The sequence below is a fragment of the Aythya ferina genome (genome assembly GCF_964211825.1).
Source record: "Aythya ferina genome assembly, chromosome: 11".
Taxonomy (NCBI): Eukaryota; Metazoa; Chordata; class Aves; order Anseriformes; family Anatidae; genus Aythya; species Aythya ferina.
Genome location: NC_140307.1, coordinates 12091854 through 12104352, shown reverse-complemented (window position 1 = coordinate 12104352; position 12499 = coordinate 12091854). Strand labels below are relative to the sequence as shown.

Below are 12499 nucleotides of genomic sequence, written 5' to 3'. Positions count from 1 at the left end.
AAAATTGCACAAGCCATCCGGAAAGGAAAAGCGCAACTGACCCTATAAAGAGTGCCTCATGCATGTACAACTATGCGAAGTGGTGTATAAGGGACAACAGGCTCAAAAAATGAAACAGAGTTTGTATGTTTTCTGTTGTGGTGGTTTATACATTCTTTGCTATGATTAACCGAAAATCTATTACTATCACTCACCATTGCATATATAAGGCATTTGGCAACATAAAGGATGGGAAAATAACAGCATCTTGGATGCAGTATTTTTCCAGTAATGATTTTTTTCACAGCACCTTCTCGTAGCACAAGCATCTGCGTGTCTTCCTTTCATCTCTCTGCCTGGCCAAGGAAGGATCCAGTTTGCGAGCAACTCTCTATGCTGGACACTTCTACCACTTCCATACTGGTCTCATTAAAGACAATGCTTTAAACTTCTGTACCATTTTAACTACTACAGAAAACTTTCTTTAAAAGTACCCATTATTTTCATAAAACGAAATGGAAATACTTAGTCATTTCTCTATTCTGACATCTTCTGCCTAACACAGACATATTTTTTTTCTGTAATTGCTTTAGATTAATTTACATTACCACTGGGAATGAGAACTGTTATTTACTCTTCACTCAACACATACTATTTGCAAAAAGCTCACCAAAAAGACATACAAGCAAATTCCTATCTAATACCAAGTGATTATGAATTTTTAAGTGTTCATTTAGTCCTATAATCTAATGTAAAATGGACACTGAATAAACTGTGGTTATATAAACAAACTGACAAACACACTTTCCAACAACGAGCCCATTTTTCAAAGGAAGTCATAAAAGCGATTATGATAAAGGACACTCCTCCCTTTCTCATTTCATTACCAAGTGCCCTGGTGTAGAGGAAACAATCTGATTTTTTCCCGTCTCGCAGGACAGCCCTTCCTGCTGCAGCGCGTGCAGCAGCGGGGCCGCAGCGGAAGGCAGGAACCCCGCTGTTCACATCAGAGAGCAGTGGGTCAGGGGAGGATGTGAAGAAAAAAAGCCCTGCCTGTCTCTGGATCATGGGACTTGCACTGTAAAAAAAAAAAAAAAAAAAAAAGAAGGAAAAAAGCCAAACATATCTCAAACTGTCCCCAAGGGGTTCAAAATTAAATACCTTTTAACACATTTTGTTATTGGAAAAAAATTCAACCCATAATTACGTACTGCAAAATGATGGGCTTACGTATTCATCACTGAACTTTTAAGATTAAGCATTTGAAATGTCTAGTGTTTTTGTTTTTAGCAACTACTCCCTGAAAATGGAGTCAAAACCCTCAACAAAACACAGATATAGGGCCCAAAACAGCACAAACAAAAGTAAACGTGTTAAAAAAATAAAAAAAAAACGGTATAGGTTGTCTTTTTAATGTAAATACTCATAAACTGAACTTCTATGCAGAATAAAAACCTGTTTATAACAGTGGGGTCTGCAACAACATACCATACTTTGACTACAATATCTCATAACAGAAAAGCAATTATTTTGTTTCAAGAGCAAATGTGCTACACCCGAGCAAAGCTCTTTATGGAAGAGCAACTAATAAAACCATAATATATAGATTTTGGAAAGTGGTGGTTTTTACAGTATGTGGAGCCATTTGCATGTTTCAGGAGTTAGGCAAAACTGCTCCCGTGGTCTAAAGTAACTTGTTTTCTCACCTTGAGGGGACAACTTCACCATGCCTTCATTTCCAGCCTCACCTTTTGTGTTTTTTCACAGTTTCTCAGTTTTCACTTACTGTTTGCACACCGAGCATAACAGGGCCACAGTTGCTGTCAATGCTGTAAACACTACAAATGATTAACCACAGCAGTTTCAACAAGGCAATTTTAGGACTCAATAACTGCTCTGATAAGAGAGCAGTACCAGTATACTGGTATCACTATCAAACCATGCTACATGACTATTTAAGGATGCTTTTTCACTGGAAGAGCAGTGGTTAATTGCCCCCATTCTCTCTTTTCTTGGTAGCAGCCTAAACTGAAATAAATAAATTAATCCATCTGAGAGCAGCAGTTGCTGATCCACCAGGTGGAATTCCCGATACCACCCCACTTCTTGCAGGTAACTTGGATAACCCCTGATTTTAAAGCAAAGTATTTACGTGACCACAGAGTTCCTCCAAGTTACCTCTGGATATAATGTCCATCTTCCCATTCAGGATGTAATTGGGTACTTCTCTCCTGTGTGTCTGATGTGCGTTGACCCAGAAGCGGCTAACAGTACACATAGGATTTACCTGAATATTAGCTTATATGGTATTCTCTGACACTTGGAAATGAAATATAATTTCCTTCAGTCATGGATCTGTTGACTCTTCAAGCAGCGCTGCAGGAACACTTCTGCAAGCTGAAGTTTCAGCAGATGAGACTGAACAAGCTGCTCATATGTCAAAATTTACTCTTCATCAAACTTCTATGTATTTAAATATCTACTTCTTATATGTATATAGTACACTCTCTTTCTTTCATTTAGGTGAATGCACATGATTTTTTAAAGGGAGAGAAGATACCAAAAACACCTTTCCACTTTTAAGCCATAGCTATATTTATAGCAATACTACTGTATGTGGTATTCGATGTTTACATTCATTTAAATTGGGTTTCTCTGTTAAAGACTGTATGTATCTGCTGCTTGCTTACCCTTTGCAGGCCATATCTGCCACACTGTTTTTACAGCAACTGGGTGAGCTACCAGAATGTTTGGGAATTTGGGATACTGACACCTATTGCTGAGACACGGCACCTATTAGCTCTGTGACTTACAACTGAGAAAAGCAAACCCAGGTATGAATTTTTTCTTTCTCGTTATTTTCCTTTAGCACCTTCAGTACCAATGTGTCAACAGGAAACCATGCAGAATCCATTTATCTTTTATAAAGACTGTGCCTCCACAATTATCAGGTTCCTTTTTTTTGTGGGGGAGAGGAGGTAAAGGAGAGGGAAAACAATAATTGTAAGAAAACACTACATAGAATACTTCTAACACAGCAAGAACACTGACAATCAGCAGAGTTTCAATACTGAAATTAGGCAAATTTGAATGCATATTATTATTAGGAAAGTCAGATTGAGTTGTTAGGTATGTGCTTAATTTCCATGTGGTATAAAACCTACAAGCCTTTTTAGGCTATCTTGTCAACACTGCTGGGAAAATACGTGACATCAGAAGTAAGAGTCTTCTAGATTCAGTTACTCGACCGTATGAGTCCTATTACATATGCAACCAAACTGTAAACCAATCCTTTCTTTTTTTTCTCCAAATGGCATTCATCTGTCTCTGATATTACTGTATAATTTAGCAGCTCTGAAATATAAGCAACCAATTAAGACCATATCCACGCGTTTGTTCACCCCCTCTGGTGCGAAACTGACAAAATCTGATATTTTCCTTTACAACACAAGACTAGGATCAATTACAAATTAAGGCTACTTCTGTCAATCTTCACAACCCTTTTTGTGAATTATAAAGGCAGAGGAAATGCTAAAGCTAATCCTTCCTATTATCCTCTTCACCTTAACAGGGAACCAACAAAACCCCCTAAAAGCAAAAATCCCTCACGATGTAATGACTGCTTTCTTCTGCAGTCGATGTTTTTCACCCCAGGTGTTTCTGTTTTCACCTTGTAACTCCGACCACGCAGCAGCAGAGAAACAACCAGCCACTGCTCCATGCCTGGAGCTGCTCACAGTGAGCATACTGGCGGTGCTCCATCATCAGAGCCACTTCCCCTCCTTCCCACTTCTCTTTACAACATGACCTATAATTTCTTCAAACACAGGTACCTTTGAAAACCAAAATCAAGCAGCTGACGCACAGCCCAGGTGTTTCAGAGTATAACTGTGTGAGCAGCAACCAGCGGAACCCATATTTGTGCTGAGCAGTCTTAAATTTAAAAGTTACGGTGCACAACATCTGATATGCACATCTTCACAAGGCTTCAAATTTCTTTGCCAAGTCAACTGTAAATACAGTCATAAAACAAGAAATGAAAACTAATAAGCACAATCAAAGCCTCCTATAAATTCCGTTATGCCTTCCTGCATTCACCGCGCACTGACAAACATTAATCTATTACTAATTTAATCTAAATTAGAGCAATTTATTTAAAGCACATGCCAACTTTAAACATGAATAGTTCATTGAATGCAGAATATGAGAGCTGTTTAGGTCCCTATTTCAGTAACTTAAAATGTGATAAGTTTGAGATCTACAGCAGTGTAGGTTAATCAGTTGGACTTCTTGATACCCCCATGTCGTCAGTGAGCTTGCTGAAGAGGGAATTAATAATGGCCAGTTCTGAAACAGGGGTGGAATCAAGAAAGGAACCTGACTGAATTACAACAGCTTGCTGGCAATGCTGAACACATGTGCAGCCATGAGAAACAATAATGCTGATTTCATGGAGGAAGACTAGCTAAGTAACATAAATTAAAATCAAAATTAAAATGAAAAAAAGTCTTCCAGAGTTGAAGAGGAGAACATACTGCTATGTTTACAGAAAATTAGCAAGGAAGTGTACACAACTAGTAGCAAAATATTCCCAGAGTTTGGCTTTGGTTTTATAAAACACTGTCTGAAGTCAGTTTGAGCTTTCAGATGCTGTTTATGTTCCTGAAACACAACTTTCAAAATGAGACTTACAAGCTGTTCATCTATCATTCAGATGAAGCCATTTTGATATTTTCAGACAGGGACTGAGACAGCAAGTTTGGAAAAGCTTCCACCTACTTCTAACACAAGCACTGTCATGATTTTTAAAGATTTCCTTACCCAATCAGCACTGAGGCCAGATTTGGTGCATTCATGGAGTTTTTTCAGAGAACTGCAGTATCTACAGTACCCTACGTTTGTTGTTTTTTTTTTTTTTTCATTTAAAAAATTAGTATTTATGTAAGGACATAATTTTATAAACTTAAATATGTGCGCACACAGAACAACAGCGTTTACAGGCATGTGCAGAGGTGTATGAGGAAGCAACTTGGATTTTATAACACAGTAACAGCCCCTGAACAGCCCAATTATCTTAAAAGGCATACACCATACCATATAGAAGGTATTTAGCTCAAATACCACAGTTCCGTAATGTTCTGCATTGTTTCCTAACTTTGAAAAACAATTTTTGACATAAACTGTGACAAATCCTGTATGAATATATGGAATAGGATATTGACATTAAGCAGCTGTGAATCTGCTGAGCAAAAAAATCCACAGCTACATGTTGAGATATGACAGACAAAAGTGGGATTTCTCCAAGGGAGAGGAAATTCCCCTGCTAGCCCTGTCTCTAAGGATACCCATCTTAGTGGGTTTTCTTTTTTTTTTTTTTTGCATCATCTCCCCATAGGAGACCAGAGCGGGTCTCTCAAATCCCACTGGGTTCTGGTGCTAGCAGAGGTGGGCGCACATGGCACCAAGCAGCTGCCGGGGCTCATTACCATCATCTGCTCCCCTGAGATCCAGGATCCATTTCTTTCGAGTACTGCTCCTCTTTACAGAATATTTGAATGCTTGGCCACAAGGGTTTGCAGCCTTACTATTCAGTTGCAATCCACAAATCATTTCTTCTCTGGTGGACACTGTAAGACATCTGAAAGCCACTTGCATAACCACAGGGACCTCTTCTGGTTTTCCTTTCATTAAGACATGTAAAATTGTACCTGACAGAAAGAATGCAAAGACACTTCTACATGAGCAAAAATGTAGAACAGTTTTCAGGAAAAATACCCAACAGAGTCCTTCTCTTTGATTCAGTTGGCTTTCTTCATCTTGCTTTGACATTTCATCCACAACACCCTGCACAGTTTTCAAGTACTTCTACAGTCTCGGACAACCCTGTAACTACATGAATTGAGAAAATATTTACACTATCACCTTGAAAACAATACTAAATGTTCTTGATTCAGTGTGTGGCTGCATAAAAAATACTTAAAAAAAAAATAAAAATTACCTCTATAAGATGTGAAAGAGCCTGAGAGATTACACTTGTTATCTGTGCAATCATCCAAAAGAGGTCCTGGACATGCAAGCTGCCTGCTTCAGAGTTTGAACCAGACAAAGGCCAGCAGTTGATTTTACTTTACTTCTCACATATGGAAAATCCCCAAAAGTGCAATCAAGTTTTTCAAATCAGAGCACAAGCCTGTTAATGCCAACTTCCATATTTCTTTCAGCAGAAGCCAAAATTTGTCAAAGATAAATCGTATTTGCCTCCTACAACAGAATAACGGAACCTACAGATACGGAAAACGTGGAGTATTTCATATATCTTGATTTACATAAGGCTTTTGACATTGCCTCCCAGGACATCTTCAAAAGCAAGCAAATATGTTCCAGATGAAGCTACTACAAAAGTGGATTCATAACTGGCTGGAAAAAAATCACATTCAGAATAGTTCTCAATGCTTCGATGTCAGAACGAAAGGTGATTTTCAACCAGGATGTAAAGGAGGGCATGTTGACTTCCATAAGATTTTGTGTGCGTGTCTGCGTATACACACACATTTTACCAACCCAGACAATGGCACAGAGAAAACTCTTAATATTTATAGGAATGCAAAGTCAGGAGGGCTGCAAGCACACTGAAGGACACGTTTAGAATTTCAAAGCATGTTGTCAAAGTGGAGAAACAGCCTGAAAACAGCAAAGGTTCACCCCGAACAAGTTAAGCAAAAAATTCAAGTCTCCATAGGCAAAACTGCACAAGGGAAGAGACAGTGGAGGCTTTTTTCTTCAGGTTTTTAATAATCAAGTTATGCAGACATTTATCAGGAATGTCACAGGTTGAATTGTCTCTACCAGGTCTGCATGACAACCTCAACTCCCTTTTTCACTGCTATTTTCCATGATAACATGTAGAGAACTCATTTGAGAAGTCTGCCCCAAAATTTCAGGCTTTTTTTCCCCATCAGTATTCAACAGTCAAATGCACAGGGAGCAGTGGTGTCCCTTGCAATGAATTCCACATGGGCGTGCTTTCAACCACTGCAATGGTCAACAGTAATAAAAATTGATTCCCATAGTGGTAAATCTGATGCAATTAAATTAAATTTTTTTCTCCCAAGATCAGAACATTCGCCATGAGAAGCACTAACAAACTTATTTCTCTATGCTTCTTGCTGTGTTAACAAGTGCACGGAAATTCTGTCTTTCAGGAAAAAACACCACCGCAGCCTCAAGCAATGCAGTGACAGCTCTTTATTTCAAGCAGTAAAGCACTCTGATGTATTGTTTCCTGGTTTGGGGAACATCTATGGAAGAGACTCTGTGCTGGTTAGTCTGCTACTTTACCTGTTTTTTTTCTGTACCTGAAACACTTCTTGAAAACTAGAAGAATCTTAACAAATGACTTTCTGAACTGTGATATTTATATGGCATGGTTGAATAGACAGCGGGCTCCACCCACGGAAAGGATCCTCTTTCACAGAGAAGTTACATCCAAGGTCTGCCTAATGGGAAGTCTGAAATCCTGCTAGAGCTAGAAACTCTTCTTGACTGGCATCAGGCTGAGAGGCTGTGAGCACGGAACCTGGTGGTAGCTCACTCCCATAGAAATCTTAAGTCTGTATCAGCCTGAGGAAACCTCAATCAAAAAACACCACTGCAGTATCGAAACACCGTATTTTGGCAGCATTCCAGCTGAAACATGCTGACTCCAGAAAATGCTGACAACGGGTCTGATGTTCTCCACCTTGGTGTAGGAGGGGAAGCCCTGGCCCCACCAGAAGTCCTATAACCTCACTCTACTGCTACCAGACTTGAGAGAGCTGACTGCCAAACTCCGGCAGAGAAGCACCAGCATACAATGAAATTATTCATGCAGCAGTGGTCCCGCACAGCATCCAATTACACAAAGAGAGCACAAATTTCAGGTCAATAAATGACGTCTTTAAAACTCTCTCAGAATTAGGATTCACATAAGGAAATTCAGTGGAGGAATTAAAATCACACAGTGCAGCCCAAGTGGTGTTATGCTTTAATCAAATTTGGGTTGCAATGTCAAACTGTGCCTCCAATACAAGACATTTAAATTTCTCGTAAGGAGATCAGTAGAAAAACACATACTACAGAACGGTGGTAATTTGACTATAAACAAAGAGCTAAACGGGATCCATTCACACCTCTCGGACTGACACTTTCTGAATTAGAATACTGCCAGTTGGGAGGGATCTCAGCAGTTCATCCATGAATACGCACAGACCAGAGCCACTTCTGAGCAGGCTGCTCAGGCCACATCGAGGAGTGCCCTGTACCTCCAGGAACAGAGACATCACAGCCTCCCTGGGCAACCTCTTCCCACTGCAACCACCTGCTCTGTGAAACTGTTTTTTCTTACCTGATTGGAAATCCCCTTTCCACAGCATTTTCCTGTTGCCTGCCATCCTTTCAATGCTGGCTCTGTTTTCTTGGGGATGACCTCTGAGCTTCCTACCAGCCTGTTGGGTCCCTCTCTTCCCCTACTCCTGCTGCTCCTCCCAGGCTGTTGCAGATGCAACACCCCACCAGCACTACTCACCCAGCCAGACACAGACAGCCTGTATTAAGAAATCATCTTCAGCACACCCCAGAATCCTCCTTTACTGCCAGCCCCACCACCCGGTTGCCATGCTAGCATGCACCAGATGGTTAAAGACAACCACACACATACCAGGGCCTGCAATCACAAGGCTTTCTACAGTTGCATAAAGCAGGCTTGAACTGCCTCTTCCCATTCATTTAGCAGAGGTCTTTAGCAGAGATGCACAAAAACATCATCCTTCCATCCTCTGATCCTTATGCATAAGCTCTTGCTGGTTCATTGTCCTCTCCAAGGAAAAGCTGTAAGCACCACAGTCGGTCTCTGCATGCATGCATGGCCTGATCCTCTTCCTTGCTTCCTCCCTGCCCCTCTGAAGGAGCCTGCACCCATCCCTTGGAGCTATCCCAACGCACCTGTGTAAGCCCAGTGCTCTGCAGCCACACACAGACTCCTAACTCCTCCTCCTTGTTTCCCGTGCTGGTACTATGAATTTACACGTGCTTTCTTGGACTAGTTTTCAAGAACATTTAACATTTAAAGCAATGGACAGATACAACACAAAAACCGTGACACAGCACGCTACTGGATACCAGCTCAATTCATTCACTCCTATGCAACTCAAGGATGGCAAACACTAATTTCTGTAGTACAGAAGCACAGAATTTGCTCAGTGTACTACGCTTTCTTTGGAATTTTGAAGGTGATGCGCTGCATCTCAACTCATGTTTTGAAATTGTTCTCTAAATAACATGGCATATTTGTTTACAGTCGATGATTTTTCTTTATACAGCATTCAATAATCACTCCTTTTTTTGGTGCCTGAGTACTTGTCAAATGCCTATCACAGAGGGGTGACAGGGAACCATCTGCCTTCCTCCCCCAAAGGCACCTCCTTTTACTCATTGCCACCTGTTCTTTTTTCAGTCCCCAAATGGCAATTCTGAGCAATGCCAGAATCACTGGAAAAGGCCAGGTTACAGGTCCTGGCTGAATTTCTCAGTCTTGTCACTAGCATTTAACCTCCACAAAGAAAACCCAAATGTATCCATTACTGAGGTTTTCACAGAAAAAAAGTTGACACAAAACAATGCTGTAAAAATGACGACAAGAAATAGCTTTGTTATGATTAAGTGAGCATATCTGATTTGTGCATTGGAAAACTGAGGTCAGATGCTGACCTATCAGGATATAATTGTAAGTTAAAAAAAATAAATGGCTTTTTTGAAAAAGGACCAATGAGTGATTTTGAGATCACTAACAAAGTTAGGCCCAAAGCACAGCTAGGGTTCTTCCTTCTCACTGGGATATGCTGAGTCCTCCATGGTGGCATCTGAAGGAACTATGGGGACACCATCTATCTGCTTCAGCAGCAAGGCAAAGACAGGAGCAGCGAAACCCCCATAGGCTGGCAGAGGGCAAGTGCAGAGGACTGCAGTAATTCAGGTCAAAATCCCCTTTCCTTAGGTAATTCTTCTCCTCTAAACTTATAAACAGAGAATTACAGAATTTAAAATAAAGCCACCACCCCAGTAAGCCTTCCAATTACCCTGGCATTTTTAGCCAGTCAATTATTTTCCACAAATCCCAAATATATTGCAAGCTTTTCAGAATTCAACACAAATGCAGAAAAGACCAACCCAAGAGAAACTTGTGTTACAATTATTTTAAACTGAGTGTAGCAGCTGAGTGTGCATGCGCTCCAGTCTGGGTCACTCATGTGCACCTGCGCACTGAAGGGCCGGGGTGCCGAAGACAATGAGGTGAATAACCAGACCTGGTTCCTGGGAAGCCAGGGATCAAATGCAGAACACCTCCTGCAGCTAAGCACGTCCTGTACTTTATATGGCTGCTGTATTTAAAAATGATGCTACTAGGTAAGACTGAAGAAAACACAGGCGTGGTGCTTTCCTTTCAGACCGCTCCACAACCTGTCCAGCGCACCGCAGCCCAGCTACGGGTGAAGCGGCAGCGCCCCAGGCAGCAAAAAACAACATGCAGGAAGATTTCTATGCAAAGGGTGCAGAATGAAACAAGGTAATGCGCAAAGGAGACAACTAAGATCTGATCTAATAGGCAAAGTGCAAATAGAGGACACTTTTATAGGTTTATTTCTATTTATCCTTCCTCAGAGTATCTCCCTCACAGTCTGAGTGAGTGCCTTTTCCAACTACTCACACTCATCCCTTATGGCAGCCAAATATCCTCTTCCTTGTTGTCAATTATATCATAGTCAATGCTCTACTCCATGTACAGATGACCAAAACAGTCACGGTCCATTTCTTCAACACTGGCCCATAAAGAATGCATGTGGCCTGGCTGTCTGACAAACTCTAAAAGGCTTCTATATTTTCTAGTATAAATTTCCTTTATTAAAGACCAATTTAATATGGTAACTGAAAGGGCTACCTGGAAATAGCTTGTAATTTGTCCAGATGTTTTCTAATTCCATTTAGGAAGGAGAAAACAGAGAGCAGGAAAGGAAGAGACATCCTTGCCAACTGGGATGGAGAACTTTGATGAACACATAACCAACATTTTTTCACTGAAATTACTTTCCAATTGCCAAGGTAGGTATTTCTCATCATCAGGTGTGAAACTGAAGAAAAATAGCTTTCTGAATTAATGAGCAAAGTATTCAGAATAGATTTTTTTTTTGTTCAAATTGGTGTTTTTTTTGTTTTTGTACCAAGATGGTTGTCATGAAAGAACTATCATACATCATGCCTTCACTTTCTTTCCCTGAACATTTCTTCCTTCTTCACCTTTCATACATTGTGACAAGGTGTTAAAATAAGATCTCAAATATCTATATTTTCTTTGACTGTGTACATTATACCTCTTTTCATACATCAGGACTGAATAACACACAACACATTCATGCCTAATTGCACTACTTGTTATGCCACTATTCAATAGCAAAAAAAATAAATGTACTTTCAATGAGGTACCATGTGATCATCTCTACTGCTGGAAAACAACAACTAATATGCATCAGTGTTACACAGGGAGTGCATTGTTAAAAACATTGCAGGCCATGTAACAGCACGATATGACTTCGTGGGTGTATTTTTACACCCGAGACTCCATCAACACTGCATCCATAATCCTTTGGCAGCATGCAAAAGAAAAAGGACAGCATTATAAGGCAAAGTCCTTTAGTGTAACAGGACAGGTTGCCAGAGTAGAACAGGAAGGAGAAACCACTGGGCAAACAATGGGGAGGGAAAGGAAGAAGAGTGAGACCACAGGAACTAAAATAATAACAGTAATAATAATTTATAAACCACTACTGGGAACTGGGTGAAAGTACAAACTTGGGCAGGGCTTCAAAACCCAAGTACATTAATTATTCAATATTTTTCAAACACAGAAAATATGGAATAATGCTTCCGTTTGAAAGATTTGGAAACTACTCAGGTGATTCATGCATACAGCAGAAATAAAATTACTTTTAATAATTTTTCTGGCAACATGATGACAGTAGGCCAATGCTGGATCCAGCCGCCTAACACCAGTCAGAGGTGAAATCCCATGGCTGTGTAGTATTAAAGCTACTGAATCCAGTAGAGGGCACCTTTCATTCCCAAAATTGTTGTGGAAAGTACATGCATCCCTTCAGCCGGCAAGGAAACATACCCGCATCCAAAGCAGAATTCAGAAGAAGTTAAAAGTTCAAACTACTCTACAGAACAATCGGAAAAGAAATGGGAAATATCTCCCTTCATGGCACACTTGTAACAGTTCACTCTCTGTACGCTGAACAACAAAACCAAGTCTAGCAGCAATCCTAAAATTTCAAGTGTGAAGTTATATCATGTCCCTGGTCATATGTAAGTGTTCCTTCTAAGTCTTTCCATCCAAAAGTTCTGTTATATACAGGGGAAAAAAGAAACTGCAATTTTGAAACAATATCCAAAAAAGAGAGGCAACACTAAAGTCAAAAAAGTATGGAGT

At 40.2% G+C, this 12499-nt stretch overlaps 1 protein-coding gene across 9 annotated transcripts in view; it reads right to left on the bottom strand.

Annotated features, from left to right (window-relative positions):
- Positions 1–12499, bottom strand: part of NEO1 (neogenin 1) — a 189663-nt gene that overhangs the window by 59073 nt on the left and 118091 nt on the right. The window lies entirely within an intron of this gene.